Consider the following 17,172-nt stretch of genomic DNA (forward strand, 5'->3'; position numbering starts at 1 on the left):
TCAATAAAACTGAGGTACAGGGCTACATCTGGACGTTCACTGAGTTCAGCACAAATGATCACCTTCAGAGCAGAGGCTGAGGTATAGAGTCTAGAACTGAGGTTCTAACGCATCCGAGAATCCAAACTCCTGGAGGGCTGGAACCTTGTCTTATTCATTACAGTATCCCCAGTCCTTGGAACAGGGCTTGGCTCAAAGATGGCCCTTAATACACACTGAACAAAGGAAAGGAGGACTGACCTCCTTCCAGGGACACTCCACAAGCTGGGCTGAACCAGGTTCTGTGGCCATGTGAGGAATAGCCCCCTGGCCCTTTGGGTCCAAAAGATACCATCCCTCACCCCACCCACACATGCAAATACCAGCGAGTAGATGCCTGCAGTGTAGGAATGTCCAGCCTGGCCTCTGTGGCGACAGACCCACATTTTTCACTATCTGCTGAACACGTGGAGCAGAACGAAGGGGACACAGCTGGCACCCCAGCTGCCTACAACTTGGCTCTAGCCAACTCCCCCCACCCCCCATGTACACCTCAGCTTGTGGAGCTGACTTTTGATCCCCAGGGTGGTATTTCCCGCCTCCGCCCTCCCCGTTCAGGAAAAGCCCCGCCCATCGCTGCCTAAACCCCCCTCAGCCTTCCCAGGCAGAATCAAAAGTCAGCAATGGACTCCTCAGCGAGGCCCTCTCCTCCACCCTGCCCCACCCCACGGCCACCACTCCTGGAACAGACGGTGGTGCCGGCACTGAACACTGAATTCAGAAGGCGGAGCATCTGGGGGTAAAGAAGAGGTGAATTGGGGGACCACACGAGAGGAGATGCCTGTGGGACACCCAGGAGGAGAGCAAGCTGCGTCTCTCAGACGCTGTTACTCCTACCCCGGCACCATTCTTCGCAACCCCTGACTAGCTACCCCGGCGTCCGGCTCCGCTCACCTCCAACTCCTCCACTCCGGCCCAGGTACCGTCGACGTCACGGGATTCCCGCTATCTCATTGGTCGACATTTCTTCTCCCCGCCCATGCGTGGGAAGGAGGGAGAGCCATGGTCCCTGGGGGTCAGGGAAGGGGGTTTCCGTGGTGATTGCAAACTGGCTGCACCCGAAGCGCCCACGTGGTCCTCCCCCAATCCGCTCTACTGGATGAGATTCCCCCAGGGCAGAGGCTGCTACATCCGCTGTGCCTGGAAACCGGAGACCGGATTCGCCCTCCTCCCGACGGGACCCCTAGCACAGCGCCGAAAGGAGGCGCGTCGAGGGAGGCGGGCGCCCAGCCTCCAGCAGCACTAGAGTCTGGTAGCCTCTAGATTTGTTTTTCGCATCATGGCCTTGGATTAGTCTCTCCTCTGGGCATCTGTTTCTTATGTAGAATCGGAGAAAAGGGACTGTCCGCCCTGATCCGCGAGCAGCTTCCGCTTCAGAATGAGAGATTCTTAACCAGGAGCCTGCATTCCTAACCCGGCCTTGCCTCCGACCTCAGTTTCCTCATGTGTAAAATATGAATGTTGCGATTTGGAACATGGGAGAGGGGGTGGAGGGGTATTAGAGCCCTTTCAGGCCTGTGGCTGTAAGCCTGGGATCTCTCTCAATGGCCGGGTGTCTTCGAGGGGTTCAAGATGAAGGCACCAGCCCCAGGTCCCACAGTTATGAAGTAACTGAGTCATTTCCAGCTCTTCTAAACAGCAAGACCCTGAGTGATCTTTCAGAGCCTCAGTTTCTTCATTTGTAGACTGAGGACTGTGAACCCCTCTTCCCTGGGGTGTCCCTATAATTATGTGAAAAATACGTAGAGTAAGTGCCAAGCACAAGGTACTTAATAAAAGCTCATTATAATGGATTTAATTTTTAGTAACAAAAACGCAGTCTCATTAAATATGTATGCACTGTTGTGTCACGCTTATTCTGTTAAATCTCTTTTCCCCTTTGGCTAGTCTGGCTTCTGCTCTTCTCCTCCCCCACCCCAGCCCCCATTTCTGTAATTCCCAGGGACTCAGCTTGCTTCTCTCTCATCCTGGTCACTTTACAATCCCCTCCTTGAGATCTGTACTCCAACCTGCTGTAGAGTCGAATAAAACCCTCTCTCTTCTTGTCCTCACTATGCCCAAAGGCAAGGCCACACAACTTTGCTATAATTAGGGGTTTTGTAGTTTTTACTATAGGAACACAGTTGGGGACAGGAAAAGTAAGGAACCAGGGGCAATTATGAAGCTCAGGGAAATGATACCAAGATGTAACATGACTCCTCTGCCAGGTACTTAAATAGTAGCATCCCTCTGGGTACTGACCCAAGCTCACTTCTCACCTTAAATGCCATCTCTGCAGAGAGTCCCCAGATCTCTGTTGCCAGCTCAGATCTCTCCTGACCTATGGACTCAGCTGTGTATTGCATAACGTCTTCATTCTTTCATTCAAGAACATGGATCTCTCCACTTCTCTGGGTAGGTCTCCAGAGGAATAGGCCCGTGAAAGACCAGTCCCCACTTCTGATCTAACAGCCTGCAGAGGGATGGACCAGACAGGAACCAGCCTACCTCTGCCAACAGGAATGAGGCCATGCCCTGTGAGAGAACCAAGGCCCCTGAAATACACATTTTGCTTGTTCTTTTTTTTTTTTTAATATATTTATTTTTGGCTGCGTTGGGTCTTCGTTGTTGCATGCGGGCCTTCTCTAATTGCGTCTAGCGGGGGCTACTCTTCGTTGCGGTGTGCAGGCTTCTCATTGAGGTGGCTTCTCTTGTTGCGGAGCACAGGCTCTAGGTGCGCGGGCTTCAGTAGTTGTGGCTCGCAGGTTCTAGAGTGCAGGCTCAGTAGTTGTGGCGCACGGGCTTGGTTGCTCCGTGGCATGTGGGATCTTCCCAGAACAGGGCTCGAACCCGTGTCCCCTGCATTGGCAGGCAGATTCTCAACCACTGCGCCACCAGGGAAGCCCCATTTTGCTTGTTCTGATGATGAATTGAGACCTGCTAGACTCTGTTCCCCACCCCAGGGAAGAACTGAAAGTAGACCCCAGAGCAGTGAAGCCTTGGTCCAAGAGTGGTCCATGTGGAACACAGAAATCTTTCCGTATGCTGTTTTCTCCTTTCTCACTCCTCTAGTTAATTTAGGCCTTCTGGAACCCAAGGCTCACAAAACCTTTCATGAAAGGGCCACAGTTTATGTCATCACACTCATCTCTCATGGATCCCTTTCTCCTCAAAATGTACCTTGAAGTCTTTGCACGAGAGCTTCCTCCTGCCTAGAACTTGCCCTGCTCTTTGTTCCAGCCCTGCCACCTGCATTTTCACCAGGCTATTTGCTGCTACCCATCTTTCTGACCTCAGTTTAGAAGTCACTTCCTCTAGGAAGGCTTCCTAAACCTCAAAAATTTGTTGAATATTATTCACAGGTGCATATCAAAGGATATAGGAATGCAGTGACACAATGTGTAGGATTTGTTTAAAATACAAGAAAGAAAGAGAGAAAGAAAGGAAGGAAGGAAGGAGGGAAGGAGGAAAGGAAGGAAAGAAGAAAGAAAGAAAGAAGGGAAGGAAGAAAGGAAGGAGGGAAGAGAGAAAGAAAAAGAAAAGAAAGAAAGAAAGAAAGAAAGAAAGAAAGAAAGAAAGAAAGAAAGAAAGAAAGAAAAGAAAGAAAGAGAAAGGAAGGAAGGTTGGTTATCAAGGGTGGCCAAATTTTTATACTTATTGAAGTTGGAGAACTGTTATATGAGGATTCATTATACTATTCTCTCTACCTTTGCATATATTTGAAATTTTACCAGTTAAAAAAAAAAAAGAGGAGGGACTTCCTTGGTGGTCCAGTGGTTGAGACTCCACACTTCCACTGCAGGGGGCATGGGTTCGATCCCTGGTCTGGGAACTAAGATCTCACGTGCCGTGCAGCACAGCCAAAAAAATAAATAAATAAAATAAAATAAAAACTTTCTTAAAGAAAAATAAAAAAGAGGAAAAGCACATATACACATACACAAAATCTCGGTTAGAAGTGACAAGGCCAGACACAGACCCTTCGACTTTTGTGTCTCTGGCCAATGTCCTGTTCTTTGTCTCATGAGTGATTAACTAAGATGAGAACTCTCATCCCGTGTGTCCCCTAGCTAGACACAGAGATAAACATTTTCTGTTTAGCTGATTGAGACTTCCCCTGATTCAAAACAATCCCAACTGTAAATTCCTCACACCTGTAACCTATCTATTCCTCCCTATAAAAGTCTGAATCAAAACCACCCTGCCTAGACACTCTGATCTTTGTATCTGTGGGGCTCCCCCCTGAGGAAATGGACTGAATAAAATCAATCTCCTTATTTGTCCACATTGTCTTTGACAGGAGTCCCTTCTATGGTTTCCATAGAATTCTTCTCCATCATAGATGTCATGCTGAACTGTAACTGCTTGTCTGTCTTCCCCAGTATCCAGCATGATAAAAATGGGGAATTCCTTCGATGTCCAGTGAAGGACTCAGCACTTTCACTGCTGTGGGCCCAGATTCGATCCTTGGTTTGGGGAACTAAGATCCCAAAAGCCATGCATCGTGGCCAAAAATAAATAAAATTAATTAATTAATTACATTAATTTAAAAATGGTCAATCTGTGACTGTTCTTTCTGGTAATGACTATCTACCAGACAGCGTAATATTTTATTCTGGCCCTCCTAGTTTGAAGGAATAATGCATACCAAATGTTTATTGCAGAATGCTTATCTTTCTGTTCTCTGTAACAAGAAAATGGAACCCAGCCCATTTAGAAATTTTATACTTTTAATAAACAAATTGAAAAGAAGGGCATCCAGATCACAGCCTTGTGTTGGGTTTGCTGACAGTTCAGTTTGGAGACTGTTTCCATTGAGATCTGGCCTCCCCTTTTCCAGTGACAGACAGCTAACAGTGGTTCTCAATCTTAGCTCACCTGGGAGTCTTAAAAAATACTGATGCCTGGGCTCCAGCCCCAGAAATTCGGATGCAGTTGATCCAGTGCGTGGCCTGGGCAACAGATTCTTGAAAGTTCCTCAAGTGATTCCAATGTGCAGCCAAAATTGAGAATCACTGTTAGATCGAAGCAGAGCATCATCAGTGTTCCCTCCTGGCAGACTGGTGGGAGCATCCTTGGTGGGACAATGGATGGCACACTTGGATGGCACATCACTGGGACTGGCAATCTGACTGGCAGTGATGCCAGCAATCTCAGTGAAGACAGCTCTAGACAACTACAGATAACCCAGCATCACCAATCTCGACTGGTGGCAGGAAGCCAGCTCTGATCTCATCACCAAGAGGCCCAGACAGGGAGACTGATCTTCAGCCAGACAACAAAAGCAGCTGAAGGAGCTGGATGAGGACCAAGTGGAGTAGGGAGGCTTGTGCTACCCAGGTCTGTGCAGTTGTCAATCGCAGTTTCCTCATCTGTAAAATGGTGATAAAAATACTACCTGCCTCATAACCCTCTCAGACTTCAGACAATACTACAAAACTATAGTAATCAAAACAGCATGGTATTGGAACAAAAACAGACATATGGATCAGTGGAACAGAATAGAGAGCACAGAAATAAACCCACACACCTATGGTCAATTAATCTTTGACAAAGGAGGCAAGAATATACAATGGAGAAAAGAGAGTCTCTTCAGCAAGTGGTGTTGGGAAAGTTGGACAGCTGCAAGCAAATCAATGAATTTAGAACACACCCTCACAACATATACAAAAATAAACTCAAAATGACTTAAAGACTTAAATGTAAGACATAACACCATAAAACTCCTAGAAGAGAACATAGGCAAAACATTCTCTGACATAAATCGTACCAATGTTTACTTAGGTCAGTCTCCCAAGGCAATAGAAATAAAAGCAAAAACAAACAAATGGGACCTAATCAAACTTATAAGCTTTTGCACAGCAAAGGAAACCATAAACAAAATGAAAAGACAACCTACGGACAGGGAGAACATATTTGCCAGTGATGTGACCAACAAGGGTTGCAAACAGCTTACATAACTCAATAACAGAAAAACAAACAACCCAATCCAAAAATGGGCAGAAGACCTAAATAGACATTTCTCCAAAGAAGACATACAGATGGCCAATAGGCACATGTAAAGATGTTCAACATTGCTAATTATTAGAGAAATGCAAATCAAAACTACGATGAGGTACCACCTCACACTAGTCAGAATGGCAATCACTAAAAAGTCTACAAATAATAAACCCTGGAGAGGGTGTGGAGAAAAGGGAACCCTCCTACACTGTTGGTGGAATGTAAATTGGTGCAGGCACTATGGAAAACCTCCAGAATGGAGGTTCCTCAAAAAACTAAAAATTGGGTTGCCATATGATCCAGCAATTCCACTCCTGGGCATATATCCAGAAAAAACTATAATTCAAAAAGATACATGCACCCCAATGTTCATAGCAGCACTATTTACAATAGCCCAGTCATGGAAGCAACTGAAATGTCCATTGACAGATGAATGGATAAAGCAGATGTGGTACATATATACAATGGAATACTACTCAGCCATAAAAAAGAATGAAATAATGCCATTTGCAGCAACATGGATGGACCTAGAGATTATCATACTAGGCAAAGTAAGTTAGAAAGAGAAAGACAAATACCATATGGTATCACTGATATGTGGAATCTAAGATATGACACAAATGAACTTATCTACAAAACAGAAGCAGACTCACAGACACAGAGAACAGACTTGTGGTTGCCAAGGGTTTGGGGGGAGGGATGGATTGGGAGCTTGGGATTAGCAGATACAAACTATTATATATAGAATGGATAAATAACAGGTCCTGCTGTATAGCACAGGGAACTATACTTAATATCCTGTAATAAACCATAATGGAAAAGAAAAAAAAAATACTACCTGCCTCATAAGTAGTTATAGGGAATAAACAAGTTAACATATATGAAGTGTTACTAAGTGGTATGTAAGTCTTAGCTGCTGTTGTGGTTTGGAGAGGTGAGGAAATTGGGCAGTGTTTCAGTGGATAAAATAAGATTTTTTACATACATCTCCTCCCCGACCAGTATGGTCTCCTCATATGAAGGTGTTCACAGTTTACATTGTTTTTAGTTCCTATCTTAATGAAAAAAATGGTAATGTTCATACTGTCTTTGTGTAAATGAACTTTGGCTTCATAAGTCATGTAGTTTTCATGTATTGATACTAACAGGCTTCATGTTCTGGCAAGCTTGTGATCATTGCAATTTCCTCCTTTGGAGCATCAGCAAGACACTGGGGTTTATACTAGGACTTGCCGTGTTGGAGAAGGCGGCTCTTACCCGCTGGGACCGTGGAGTGGGTTTGGAAGGGACCCCAGGTTTCTCTACCAACCAAATGCTGTGCTTATATCTGTGGCCTGAACTCATGGTTTAGCTTATTGGAGAAAAGACACTTAAGAGGCTGAAACTTTGGGGCCAGGACAGTTGGGAGTGGCAGGCCCTGTCTGTACAAAGTCACTAGGTTATCTATCCTGAGTAGAGAGATATAATGATGAAGGCACCCACCTGCTATTCTCCAGGGATGCTGACCTATGCTGGTCAGGTCTGTGTTACCACCAGAGTTCCTCCTATTCCCCTTGAGGTGTTGACTCTTCAGGTATCAAACATGGAGCACAGGCACAGCAACTCCACCTGCTGACAGGATTAAACTAGAATATTCTGCCCTCACAGGGCAATCCCATTTCTCTTGCTCTGCTGAAGGAAAAAGGCCCAAGAACTGTCAACAGTTTTGATCAAAAGCAATCGACACAAGGGAAAAAAATACTTTATCAGAACAAGAGAGACTATAGACTATTTTCTAATCCCCTGGAAAAGTATGCATCTTTTGAAAGGATTTGTTGTATCTGAAATCCAAATTCTGAAATTCAGTTCCTGGTACCTACCAAAAGCAGGGCAGTGACATTCATTGGTGTCTTTTGTGTCTCAGTCAAGGATAAATACTTTACATATGTTGAATCATTTAAAATCCTCTTAACATAATTATCTTCATTTTTATTGGTCTGGAAAAGAAAGCTCTTAAGTTGAGGTAACACCTCCAAAGTAGCACAGCTAATACGGGATTGGGGCCGGAACACCATTCCAGATCTGTCCATAGACTCTGGCTTCTCGGGGAGGATATTCATCTGTTTACCTAAGACAGCGGGGCTGTCTTAACATGAATAAAATGACGAAATGTCTTTTCAAAGATATGGGTTTTATGGAAAAGTCAGAAAATATACAGAAGCAAATGGAAAAATAATCATTCATCATCTCCCATCCAAGTTACTGCAGAAAACAGTTTGGGGTTATATTTGAAAACGTTAATATGCTTACCTGCTTTTGTCATCTGAGCCTTTATAGTGAGGTTTTATTTCTAGGTCAATAAATGTAGATCTAGGGGCTTCCCTGGTGGCACAGTGGTTAAGAATCTGCCTGCCAGTGCAAGGGATACAAGTTCGAGGCCTGGTCTGGGAAGATCCTACATGCCGCAGAGCAACTAAGCCCGTGCGCCACAACTACTGAGCCTGCGCTCTAGAGCCCGTGAGCCACAACTACTGAACCCGTGTGCCACAGCTACTGAAGCCCGCGTGCCTAGAGCCCGTGCTCCGCAACAAGAGAAGCCACTGCAATGAGAAGCCCGCGCACCTCAACGAAGAGTAGCCCCCGCTCACTGCAACTAGAGAAAGCCCGCACACAGCAATGAAGACCCAATGCAGCCAAAAATAAATAAATTAAATAAATAAATGTAATAAATAAATAAATAAAAATAAATGTAGATCTATATCATCTACAGTTGGCTGGGTAGTATCTCAGTGTACATGTGTCCTAAATTATTCACCTGGTTCCTCTATCGTTAGACATCTAGGTTGTTTCTAATTTTTATTTATTATAAACTGTGTTCAATACATAAATTTGTACATCTTTGGGTGCTTTTGTTTCTTTAGGGGAAAAAATCCTAAATGTGAAATTGCCAAGTCAAAGGGAATGCAGGTAACTTTCTTAAAAAACAAACTTTTGTTTTATTTTATTTTGTTTTTGAAAGGCTTTTAAAAAAATATTTATTTATTTGTTTGTTTGTTTATTTTGTTGTGCCGGGTCTTAGTTGCAGCAGGCAGGCTCCTTAGTTGTGACATGCGAACTCTTAGCTGCGGCATGCATGTGGGATCTAGTTCCCTGACCAGGGATCAAACCTGGGCCCCCTACATTGGCAGTGTGGAGTCTTACCCACTGCGCCACCAGGGAAGTCCCTGAAATTTTTTTTTTTAATTTTATGTACAAACAGCTAGCACTGTTTCTGCTGTAAGGATGTCCCGGATGACCCATTCAAGGAAGTTTACTTGGTCCAGCTTAATGAAGCCAATAGCCTTTGTGTACTGACGGATCATACTGTGCTGGTTTGAGCAGAGGTAGCAAGAGCAAGAACCCTGGCTGAATTTTCTCGAATGGCTCCAGAAGAGCTGCTGGCAACCCATCTTGCTTTCTCGAATGCAAGGAGGCAAAAGGAAAGAGCTCCAAAAACAAACTTTCAGATTCAAGTATGTCATGTATACAGAAAGTGCATAAGTTATAAGTGGACAGTTTGATCAAGTGTCACAAAGGGAGCACACCTGTGTAAATACCACCCAGATCAAGAAATAGAAAACTATGATCCCCCTCAACCCCTCTCAGGCCTCCCCTCCAACCTTTCCTGCTCTCATCTTTCCAGACGTAACCACTCTTCTGAGGTTTAACATCACAGATTGATTCTGACTATCTCTTAACATTATATAAACATTATCATCCAGTGTGTACTCATTTGTGTCTGATTTCTCTCACTCAATGTTATCTTCGTGAACTTATGTTGATGAGTATAGTGGGAGCTCATTTTCATTGACGTATTTTTTTTAATTCTAGTATTGAATTTTTAGAAAGTGAATACTCACGGCCAACATCATACCAGAAGCATCTCTTGTGCCTTCTACCAGTCCTTGCTTTCCTAAAAGGTGACCTCTCTTCCGATTTCTATCACACTCGATTTGTTTTACCTTTCTTTAAATCTTATATATAAGTAGATCATACAGTAAGTACTCTTTGATGACTGGCTTTTCACTCATATTTTTACCTATTGGATTCACCCACATTTTTGGGTGTAGCAGGAGTTCATCCTTTATTGTACAGTAGATCAGTTTATGAACATGCAGTAATTAATCCATTCTACTGTTGATAGGCATTTGGATTTTATATGATTTTTGGCTATTATCAATAATGCTACTACGAACATTCTTGTGCATGTCTTTAATGTTTGGAGGGGGGCATGTCCCCCTTTCATTATTTTTCTATTTCAGAATTTTTGGGCTATCTTTGCATATTATTCTGCATAGAGATGTACTTTAGTATCATTTGGTAAAAATCTTAGAAAAGCTAATGTTAGCATTTTGATTTGGATAGTGCAAAACACACAGTTTAATTTAATATCTTAATTTTGAGGATTCTCATTCCGTGTTTATTAAAATCCTATGTCTCGGGCTTCCCTGGTGGCGCAGTGGTTGAGAATCTGCCTGCTAATGCAGGGGACACGGGTTCGAGCCCTGGTCTGGGAAGATCCCACATGCCACGGAGCAGCTGGGCCCGTGAGCCACAACTACTGAGCCTGCGCGTCTGGAGCCTGTGCCCCGCAACGGGAGGGGCTGCGATAGTGAAAGGCCCGCGCACCGCGATGAAGAGCGGTCCCCGCACCGCGATGAAGAGTGGCCCCCACTTGCCGTAACTAGAGAAAGCCCTCGCACGAACCGAAGACCCAACACAGCCAAAAATAAATAAATAAATAAATAAATAAATAAAGCAGCTATAAAAAAACGAATCCTTTGAAAAATAAAAATAAAAATAAAATAAAACACCTGCTGTTTTTAGTCACTAAAAAAAAAAAAAATAAAATAAAAAAAAAAAAAAAAAAAAATCCTATGTCTCTTTACAAAGTTTTACAGTTTTCTTCATATCATTTTTAAGCATTTATTTTTAAGTTTATTCCTCGGTAGTTTATATCTTTGGTTGCTTTTGTGAATAGGATCTTCTTCCAGGGAGGTCTTTCAATGACACTGTATGAAAGAAATAAATGAGTGCTGTTTAGAAATTCAGTATGTTACAGAAATTCTACTTGTCTCTTTTATTTGTAAACAACTATTTAGAACTTTCATAGTTGCTTAGTAACGTGTCCCCTTGGCTTTTCATTCTGTGGTGGTACAAAGATAACATGGAATTCTGGAGACATCCAAAATTGCATGGCGGTGTTGGAAGCTTTCCCAGCTCACGAGTCCCTGCACAAGTTTCTACTCAGGCTGATGGGAAAGAACACCTAAAGCCTGGGCCATTTCTAGGCACTTATTCTGTACCAGTTACTACTAAGTGTGGAGAAAACAGACAGATGATCCTCAAAAACATATATAGAGCTTTCAGTTTTCTATGGAGAGAGATTCAGCCTGTAAGGCTGAAGAACCTTCCAGCAGGGGACCCGCATGGGGAAAGGCCCTGAGGTGGGAGGGATTTAGCACATTCAGAGAAGGGAAAAGAATGCAGGGCCCGGATGTGCTGAGTGAGGGGTGTGTCCTGAGATGAGTCATGAGTGGGGAAGTGCAGGCAGGATTATCTGCTGAGATGATGCTTTTCCCACTCTGGCTGATGGGGACCCAAGCAAATGCGATGGGCTGGGGTCTGGCAGTCAGGCGGCCCTGGCTGCAAGGTGGTGTGGGCCCAGGGAGACTGAGTCCCAGCCCCAGGGTTGCCTCCTTCTAGCTGTGGGAATGAGGGCCAGTGGCCTAACTCTCTCCCTGGGCCCCATACTGAACTGGACATCTGGCATTGTAGCTTAATTGTAGCTACATTACATAGAGAATGGATGGACAACAAGGTCCTACTGTATAGCACAGGGAACTATATTCAATGTCCTAGGATAAGCCATAATGGAAAAGAATATAAAAAAGAATGTACATATATGTATAACTCAGTCATTTTGCTGTAGAGCGGAAATTAACACAACATTGTAAATCAACTATATTTCAATTAAAAAGAATTACTAATGAAATTAACATTTAAAGATCAACATATAAAAATACTTTTGGGACTTCCCTGGCGGTCCAGTGGTTAGGACTCCACACTTCCACTGCAGGTGGCATGGGTTCAATCCCTGGTCAGGGAACTAAGATCCCACATCCTGTGGCGTGACCTAAAAAGAAATAAAAATATATTTTTTAGCATCATCCTTGCAGATTAACTTTATCTTATTTTTAAACTACATTTAATACGCAGCAAGTTGGAACAGTTAAGCTTTTGGTTCCTCCCTCTGTTAAGCAGGTAACCATCTGTAAGTGTACACATGAGAAGCTGCTTCTTCAAGGGGCCCTTTTGAAATATGGGCAAGCATTTTCTCATGGGAATAACATCACCCTCTAATTGGATGCAGTAAGAGAGTAAATGGTTTGATCATGCAGAAGACAGCCTAGTGAGGGAGAGGGTATGTTTATACACACAGGATTCCTTTGATTCACACTCTGCTGTGTCCTGTGTTTCTATGACAGACATCCGGTCATTCCCCTCCCAGAAAGCCATTGTGTGGCACCAAAGAGATAAAGCGTGTGAAAATGCTTTTTAGCAGAAGAGCTAGACAGGTTGGGGGTCGTAATTAGGTTGGGTGACTTCCTGGGGTTCCTGAGCATCTGGGGAAACAGGTGATAGGGGCCCTGACAGGTAACCCACTGAGAAAGCAGAGGAAATGCCAAAACTGAGATAACTGAGGCAGCTGGAGATCAAATAAGACCTTTACATTTTAATTTTTTTTCTAAGCTGGCCTGCCCACAGTTCAAAATTTGGCACTAGTTCCCATGGAAAAATGCTGGTTGCCTCAACCATGAGACCTTTCACTGCCCCTCACCCTCACCCTGTCCAGCTTCGACCTGGGCTCAGCCTAGCCAAACCCAGCTCCTGAATGCAAGTGGGCCCAAGTGTTGCAGGAAAACGCGTGGGGCCAGAGAGGATGGTCACGTCCCACGTCTCAGGCAAGTCCCTGGGACGGCCGCCAAGTGTGGGTTCTTAGCTTCGCACAGGAAAGAATTAAAGAGCGAGCCACAGTAAAGTGAAAGAAGGTTTATTCAGGGAGATACATATTCCATAGATGGAGTGTGGGCCATCTCAGAAGGTGAGAGTGGCCCCAAGGTATAGGGCTGCCAGTTTTTATAAGGGTGGGTTTTTATAGTGGGTAATTTCATAGGCTAATGAGTGGGAGGAATATTCCAGCTATTTTGGGGAAGTGGTGGGGATTTCCAGGAATTGGACCACCACCCACTTTTTAACTTTGTATGGTTGGCCTTGGAACTGTCATGGCACCTGTGAGTGTGTCATTTAGCATGCTGATGTGTTACAATGAGCGTATATTGAGGCTCAAGGTCTAGTGGAAGTCAACTCATAATTGGTTAGTTGGTTCTAACCAATTTATGTCGTGTCCTCAATGGCTGTCATTCTTTTAAAGGTTGTGTCCTGCCCCCTTCCTGTCTCACAAGCACTCATGTGGCTCAGAGATGGGGTGAACACATCTGGTTTTCCTGTGACCCTCCTCATTTGTGCCTGTCGTCCTGGTGCCATCACTAATACTCCCCCTTTCATCCTCTGCAGTCCTCCAATATAGGTGATAAATTATATGTTCTCCTTATCGAGAACCCAACTACGGTCTGTTACCTCAACAGTCAGCAAGACTTGGAAGCCTAGGTTTGGAGAGCAAGGGTCCAGGGATACTGCACTTGTTCCCAAAAGGTAAAAGGAATGGACAGCAGGGCACGGTCTAAATTGTTCAGCCTAACATAAGAAAGACCCAGAAGGCAGTGATAATGCTCTGGTTCACCTCCCCATCCCAGGCATCCTCACTTGTTTGAGCACCAGCACGGCTGCCCTGCGTACTAGGAATCTAGATGCATAAAGCACGGTACACTGATCAAAGACAATCAGACATTCATTCCATCTAACAAAACTGAGTCCAAGCTCACTTTGCGTACCACACAACAGGCCAATGAATCTGGAGACAAGGTGTTGAGGCAAGGAATAGCGACTTTATTCAGAAAGACGGCAGACCAAGAAGATGGTGGACTAGTGTCCCCAAAAAACCATCTTATCAGGGTCTGGATGCCAGTTTCTTTTATAGAACAGAGAGGGGGAGGCAGTGAGGAAGTAAAGTAAAAAGGGCCATTAGTTTTGCCTGGCTTGGCCAGCATCAGGGAGGGGATGTATTAATTCCTTCTTTTCTGCAGCCATCCACGGGTGGGCAGGGTCAGATTGTCTCCCTGTGAGCTGAACAAAGGCACTTTGGTGTAACATTCAGGCAGAGGGGCAGGGTTCCCTGAGGCAGGCCATTATGGATGATTATAATAACAAAAGCAACGAAAAGCAAAGGTTAAAGTCAAAGAAACAGACCCAACATGGAGTCAGATTTTGTTCTTCCCTGTTACACATTTACTGACATGCTACTTTGGTCCAGGAACAGACATAGATACTGGGAATCCAAAAAGGATTTCAGGCGAGTCACTAGACTTATAGTGCAGTGAGGTAAACGCTATGAGGTAAGCCCAAGGGGTCAGGGGAGCCCAGAGGAAGAGCTGGCTCACTTTTCCTGGAAAGCCGTGGTGGGGAGGGGGGGCGGGAGGAGGGGTGGTTACCAGGAAAGCTGTCACAAAGGAGCTCTTGGAGCCAGGCTCTGCAGACAAGACAAGGTACCAGATAGCTCCCTGCGGGGGCAGGGAGTTCTCAGCTTTCAAGAGCCAAACAACCAGTGTGATGAACTGGGAGATGGGGATTGACATATATACACGAATATGTATAAAATGGATAACTAATAAGAACCTGCTGTATAAAAAAATACATAAAATAAAATTCAAAAAAAAAAAAAAAGAGCCAAACAACCAGAATTACAAGTATGTGTGAGCCAGCAGGAGGACCCAGGCAGGCAGATGAAGCCGTGGATGATGGAGTCCCGGGAGGGTGGGGCTGGTGTTCCTTTCAGACCTTCCCCTTAGGGGCAGCTTGTGCCAGGCCCCAAGCCCAGTCTGGGGCTGAAGTTCAGAGCATCCAGATGGCCTGCGGGAGGTGAGAGTGGGCCTAGAATCAGGCAGGCTCTGAAGAAGCTGATCCGCTATCAGATAAACTTCCTGGGAAGAGGGCTGGAAATCTCGAGTGTCTAGTGTCGCCATGTCGCCATTCTGAGAAGCAGAAGGAATAGGCAGGCCCCAGGGCACTGGCTTCCCCTTGACTAGAGGGCAAGGTTGAGAAACAGGCTGGCCCCAGCTCACCCTTCCCACCCCTCCACCCTCTGCAATTTCTGCCACTGAGGATGCCATTAGGTTTTAGGGTCTGGTTGAGGTAACCCAGTGGTTCTCAAGTTTTAGCATCACCTGGGGAGGCCTGTTAAAACACTGATGCCTGGGGCCCACTCCAGAGTCCATAGGTCTGGGGTAGAGCCCCCAAAACTGTACTGTATACGAGTTCCCAGGTGCTCTGGTTCTCATGGCGTTTTTTGGTTTATTTGCTTTTCATTGAGGTATAATTGTACAATAGTATACAAATTTCAGGTGTACAACATAGTGATTCACAATTTTTAAAGGTTATATTCCATTTATAGTTATTAGAAAATATTGGCTATATTCCCAGTGTATAGTATATCCTTGGAGCTTATTGATTATATTCTCATGTTTTGAGAAGCACTGAGGTAACCCAGGCGTGGTCTCTCTTTGATGGGGCCCCCAGTGAGGCTGCCTGGGGCTGAGGACATGGGATTCGGAAGCGGGAACTGGGCTTGTGGGCTGGCTTGTAAGACTCCTCAGTTTCTACCTCAATAAAATGGTCATTCTGGGGAATATCCTGGCGGTCCAGTGGTTAGGACTCTGTGCTCTCACTGCCGAGGGCTTGGGGAACTAATAAAATCCCACAAGCTGTGCAGCATGACCGGAAAAAAAAAGAAAAGGGTCATTTTGAGTCCCAAACAAGACCTGTGATATAAAAGCCCTTTGTAAACTGAGAGGTGAAATTCAATGTCAGTTATCATGCCCAAGCTGAAACCGTGTAAAACTCAGATTGGGACTCGAACCCATGCAGCCGGGGCTCGAACCCGGCCAAAACCCAGATTGGGACTTCAACCTACGTGGCCGGGATTTGAACCCGACCAAAACCCCGCTTGCGACTCTAACCTACGGTCTTTTAATTAGAATCACTCACCTGACGTCTGGACTGACTGAGGCTCAGGTTCTTTGTGACTCTGCGCAGAAGGAATCCAGCGAGAGGCAAAGTGATAGGAAAGAAGTAGATTTCTTAACTTAGGACGCTTGTACGAGATGCAAGCGGGCAGGCGAGGGAGCTCTGCCTTGAGGATTAAGTGGGTTACAATTTTATGGTCAAAGGAAAGGGGGAGGGGAAAAGACGGCCTTCTTCCAGTAGACATGAGGCTTACATCACTAGTTCCTGCTTCATATCAGGCAGGAGAGTGTCTGACCCTATGAAGTCAAACTAGGATTATCATAGGGCTTATTCAAATCAGTAGAAGGGTGGTGACATTTTTCTTCCACCTAATGGCCTGGGGCATATCTCGTGCTTTCATTTGTGGCTTTATAGTTAAGCAAGCCTGCTTTGTTCCAATAGCTTTCTTGAGCGATCATTAACTTACAGTGGTCTCCCAAAGTTTCCTAGGTTTCCCTCTCTATCTATAGTCCCCTACTGGGACTTCTACAACTACCTGTATAACTATCCTATTCTATGCGTATCACAAACCTGAAGTTGTGAAATGTGCTTGTTTCTCCTAAAATAATTATGGCTGTGACCTAAGGACCACACCTACATCAGGATCCCCTGGGATGCTTCTTTTAATGTGAACTTCATAGATCTGAATCTTGGGTTGGGGCCCACCATTACATTTACATTTTCAAAACGTCTTGGGTGATTCTTGGACACCCCAAGGAGTTTAAGAACCACCAACTTATTTGAGGAGTGAGTGGGAGATGAAAAAAAAAAAAAAAGTCATTCTTCATTTTTCTGGTTTGCTGTTGGGCCAGTAAGATCCCTCCCACCCCAAACCCCGCACTCCCTCAGTCTCCTTGCTGCCAGCAATGCTGGAGGAACCTCACTTCTCTGTAAGGTCATGGCTCACCGGATTCACTTTTCCAGAAAGCTGCTTCTCGGTCACCAGGCTCCCAG

At 44.9% G+C, this 17,172-nt stretch overlaps 1 long non-coding RNA gene across 1 annotated transcript; it reads right to left on the minus strand.

The window, feature by feature from the left end:
• Positions 1 to 675: 675 nt before the first annotated feature.
• Positions 676 to 10,461, minus strand: LOC118900737. Its single transcript, XR_005021217.1, has 3 exons — positions 9,897 to 10,461; positions 7,501 to 7,689; positions 676 to 1,760 (listed from the first exon to the last, which is right to left on the minus strand). It is a non-coding gene; the product is annotated as an uncharacterized LOC118900737 (long non-coding RNA).
• Positions 10,462 to 17,172: the final 6,711 nt, after the last annotated feature.

This window comes from Balaenoptera musculus, chromosome 9 (genome assembly GCF_009873245.2).
Source record: "Balaenoptera musculus isolate JJ_BM4_2016_0621 chromosome 9, mBalMus1.pri.v3, whole genome shotgun sequence".
NCBI classification, from domain to species: Eukaryota; Metazoa; Chordata; class Mammalia; order Artiodactyla; family Balaenopteridae; genus Balaenoptera; species Balaenoptera musculus.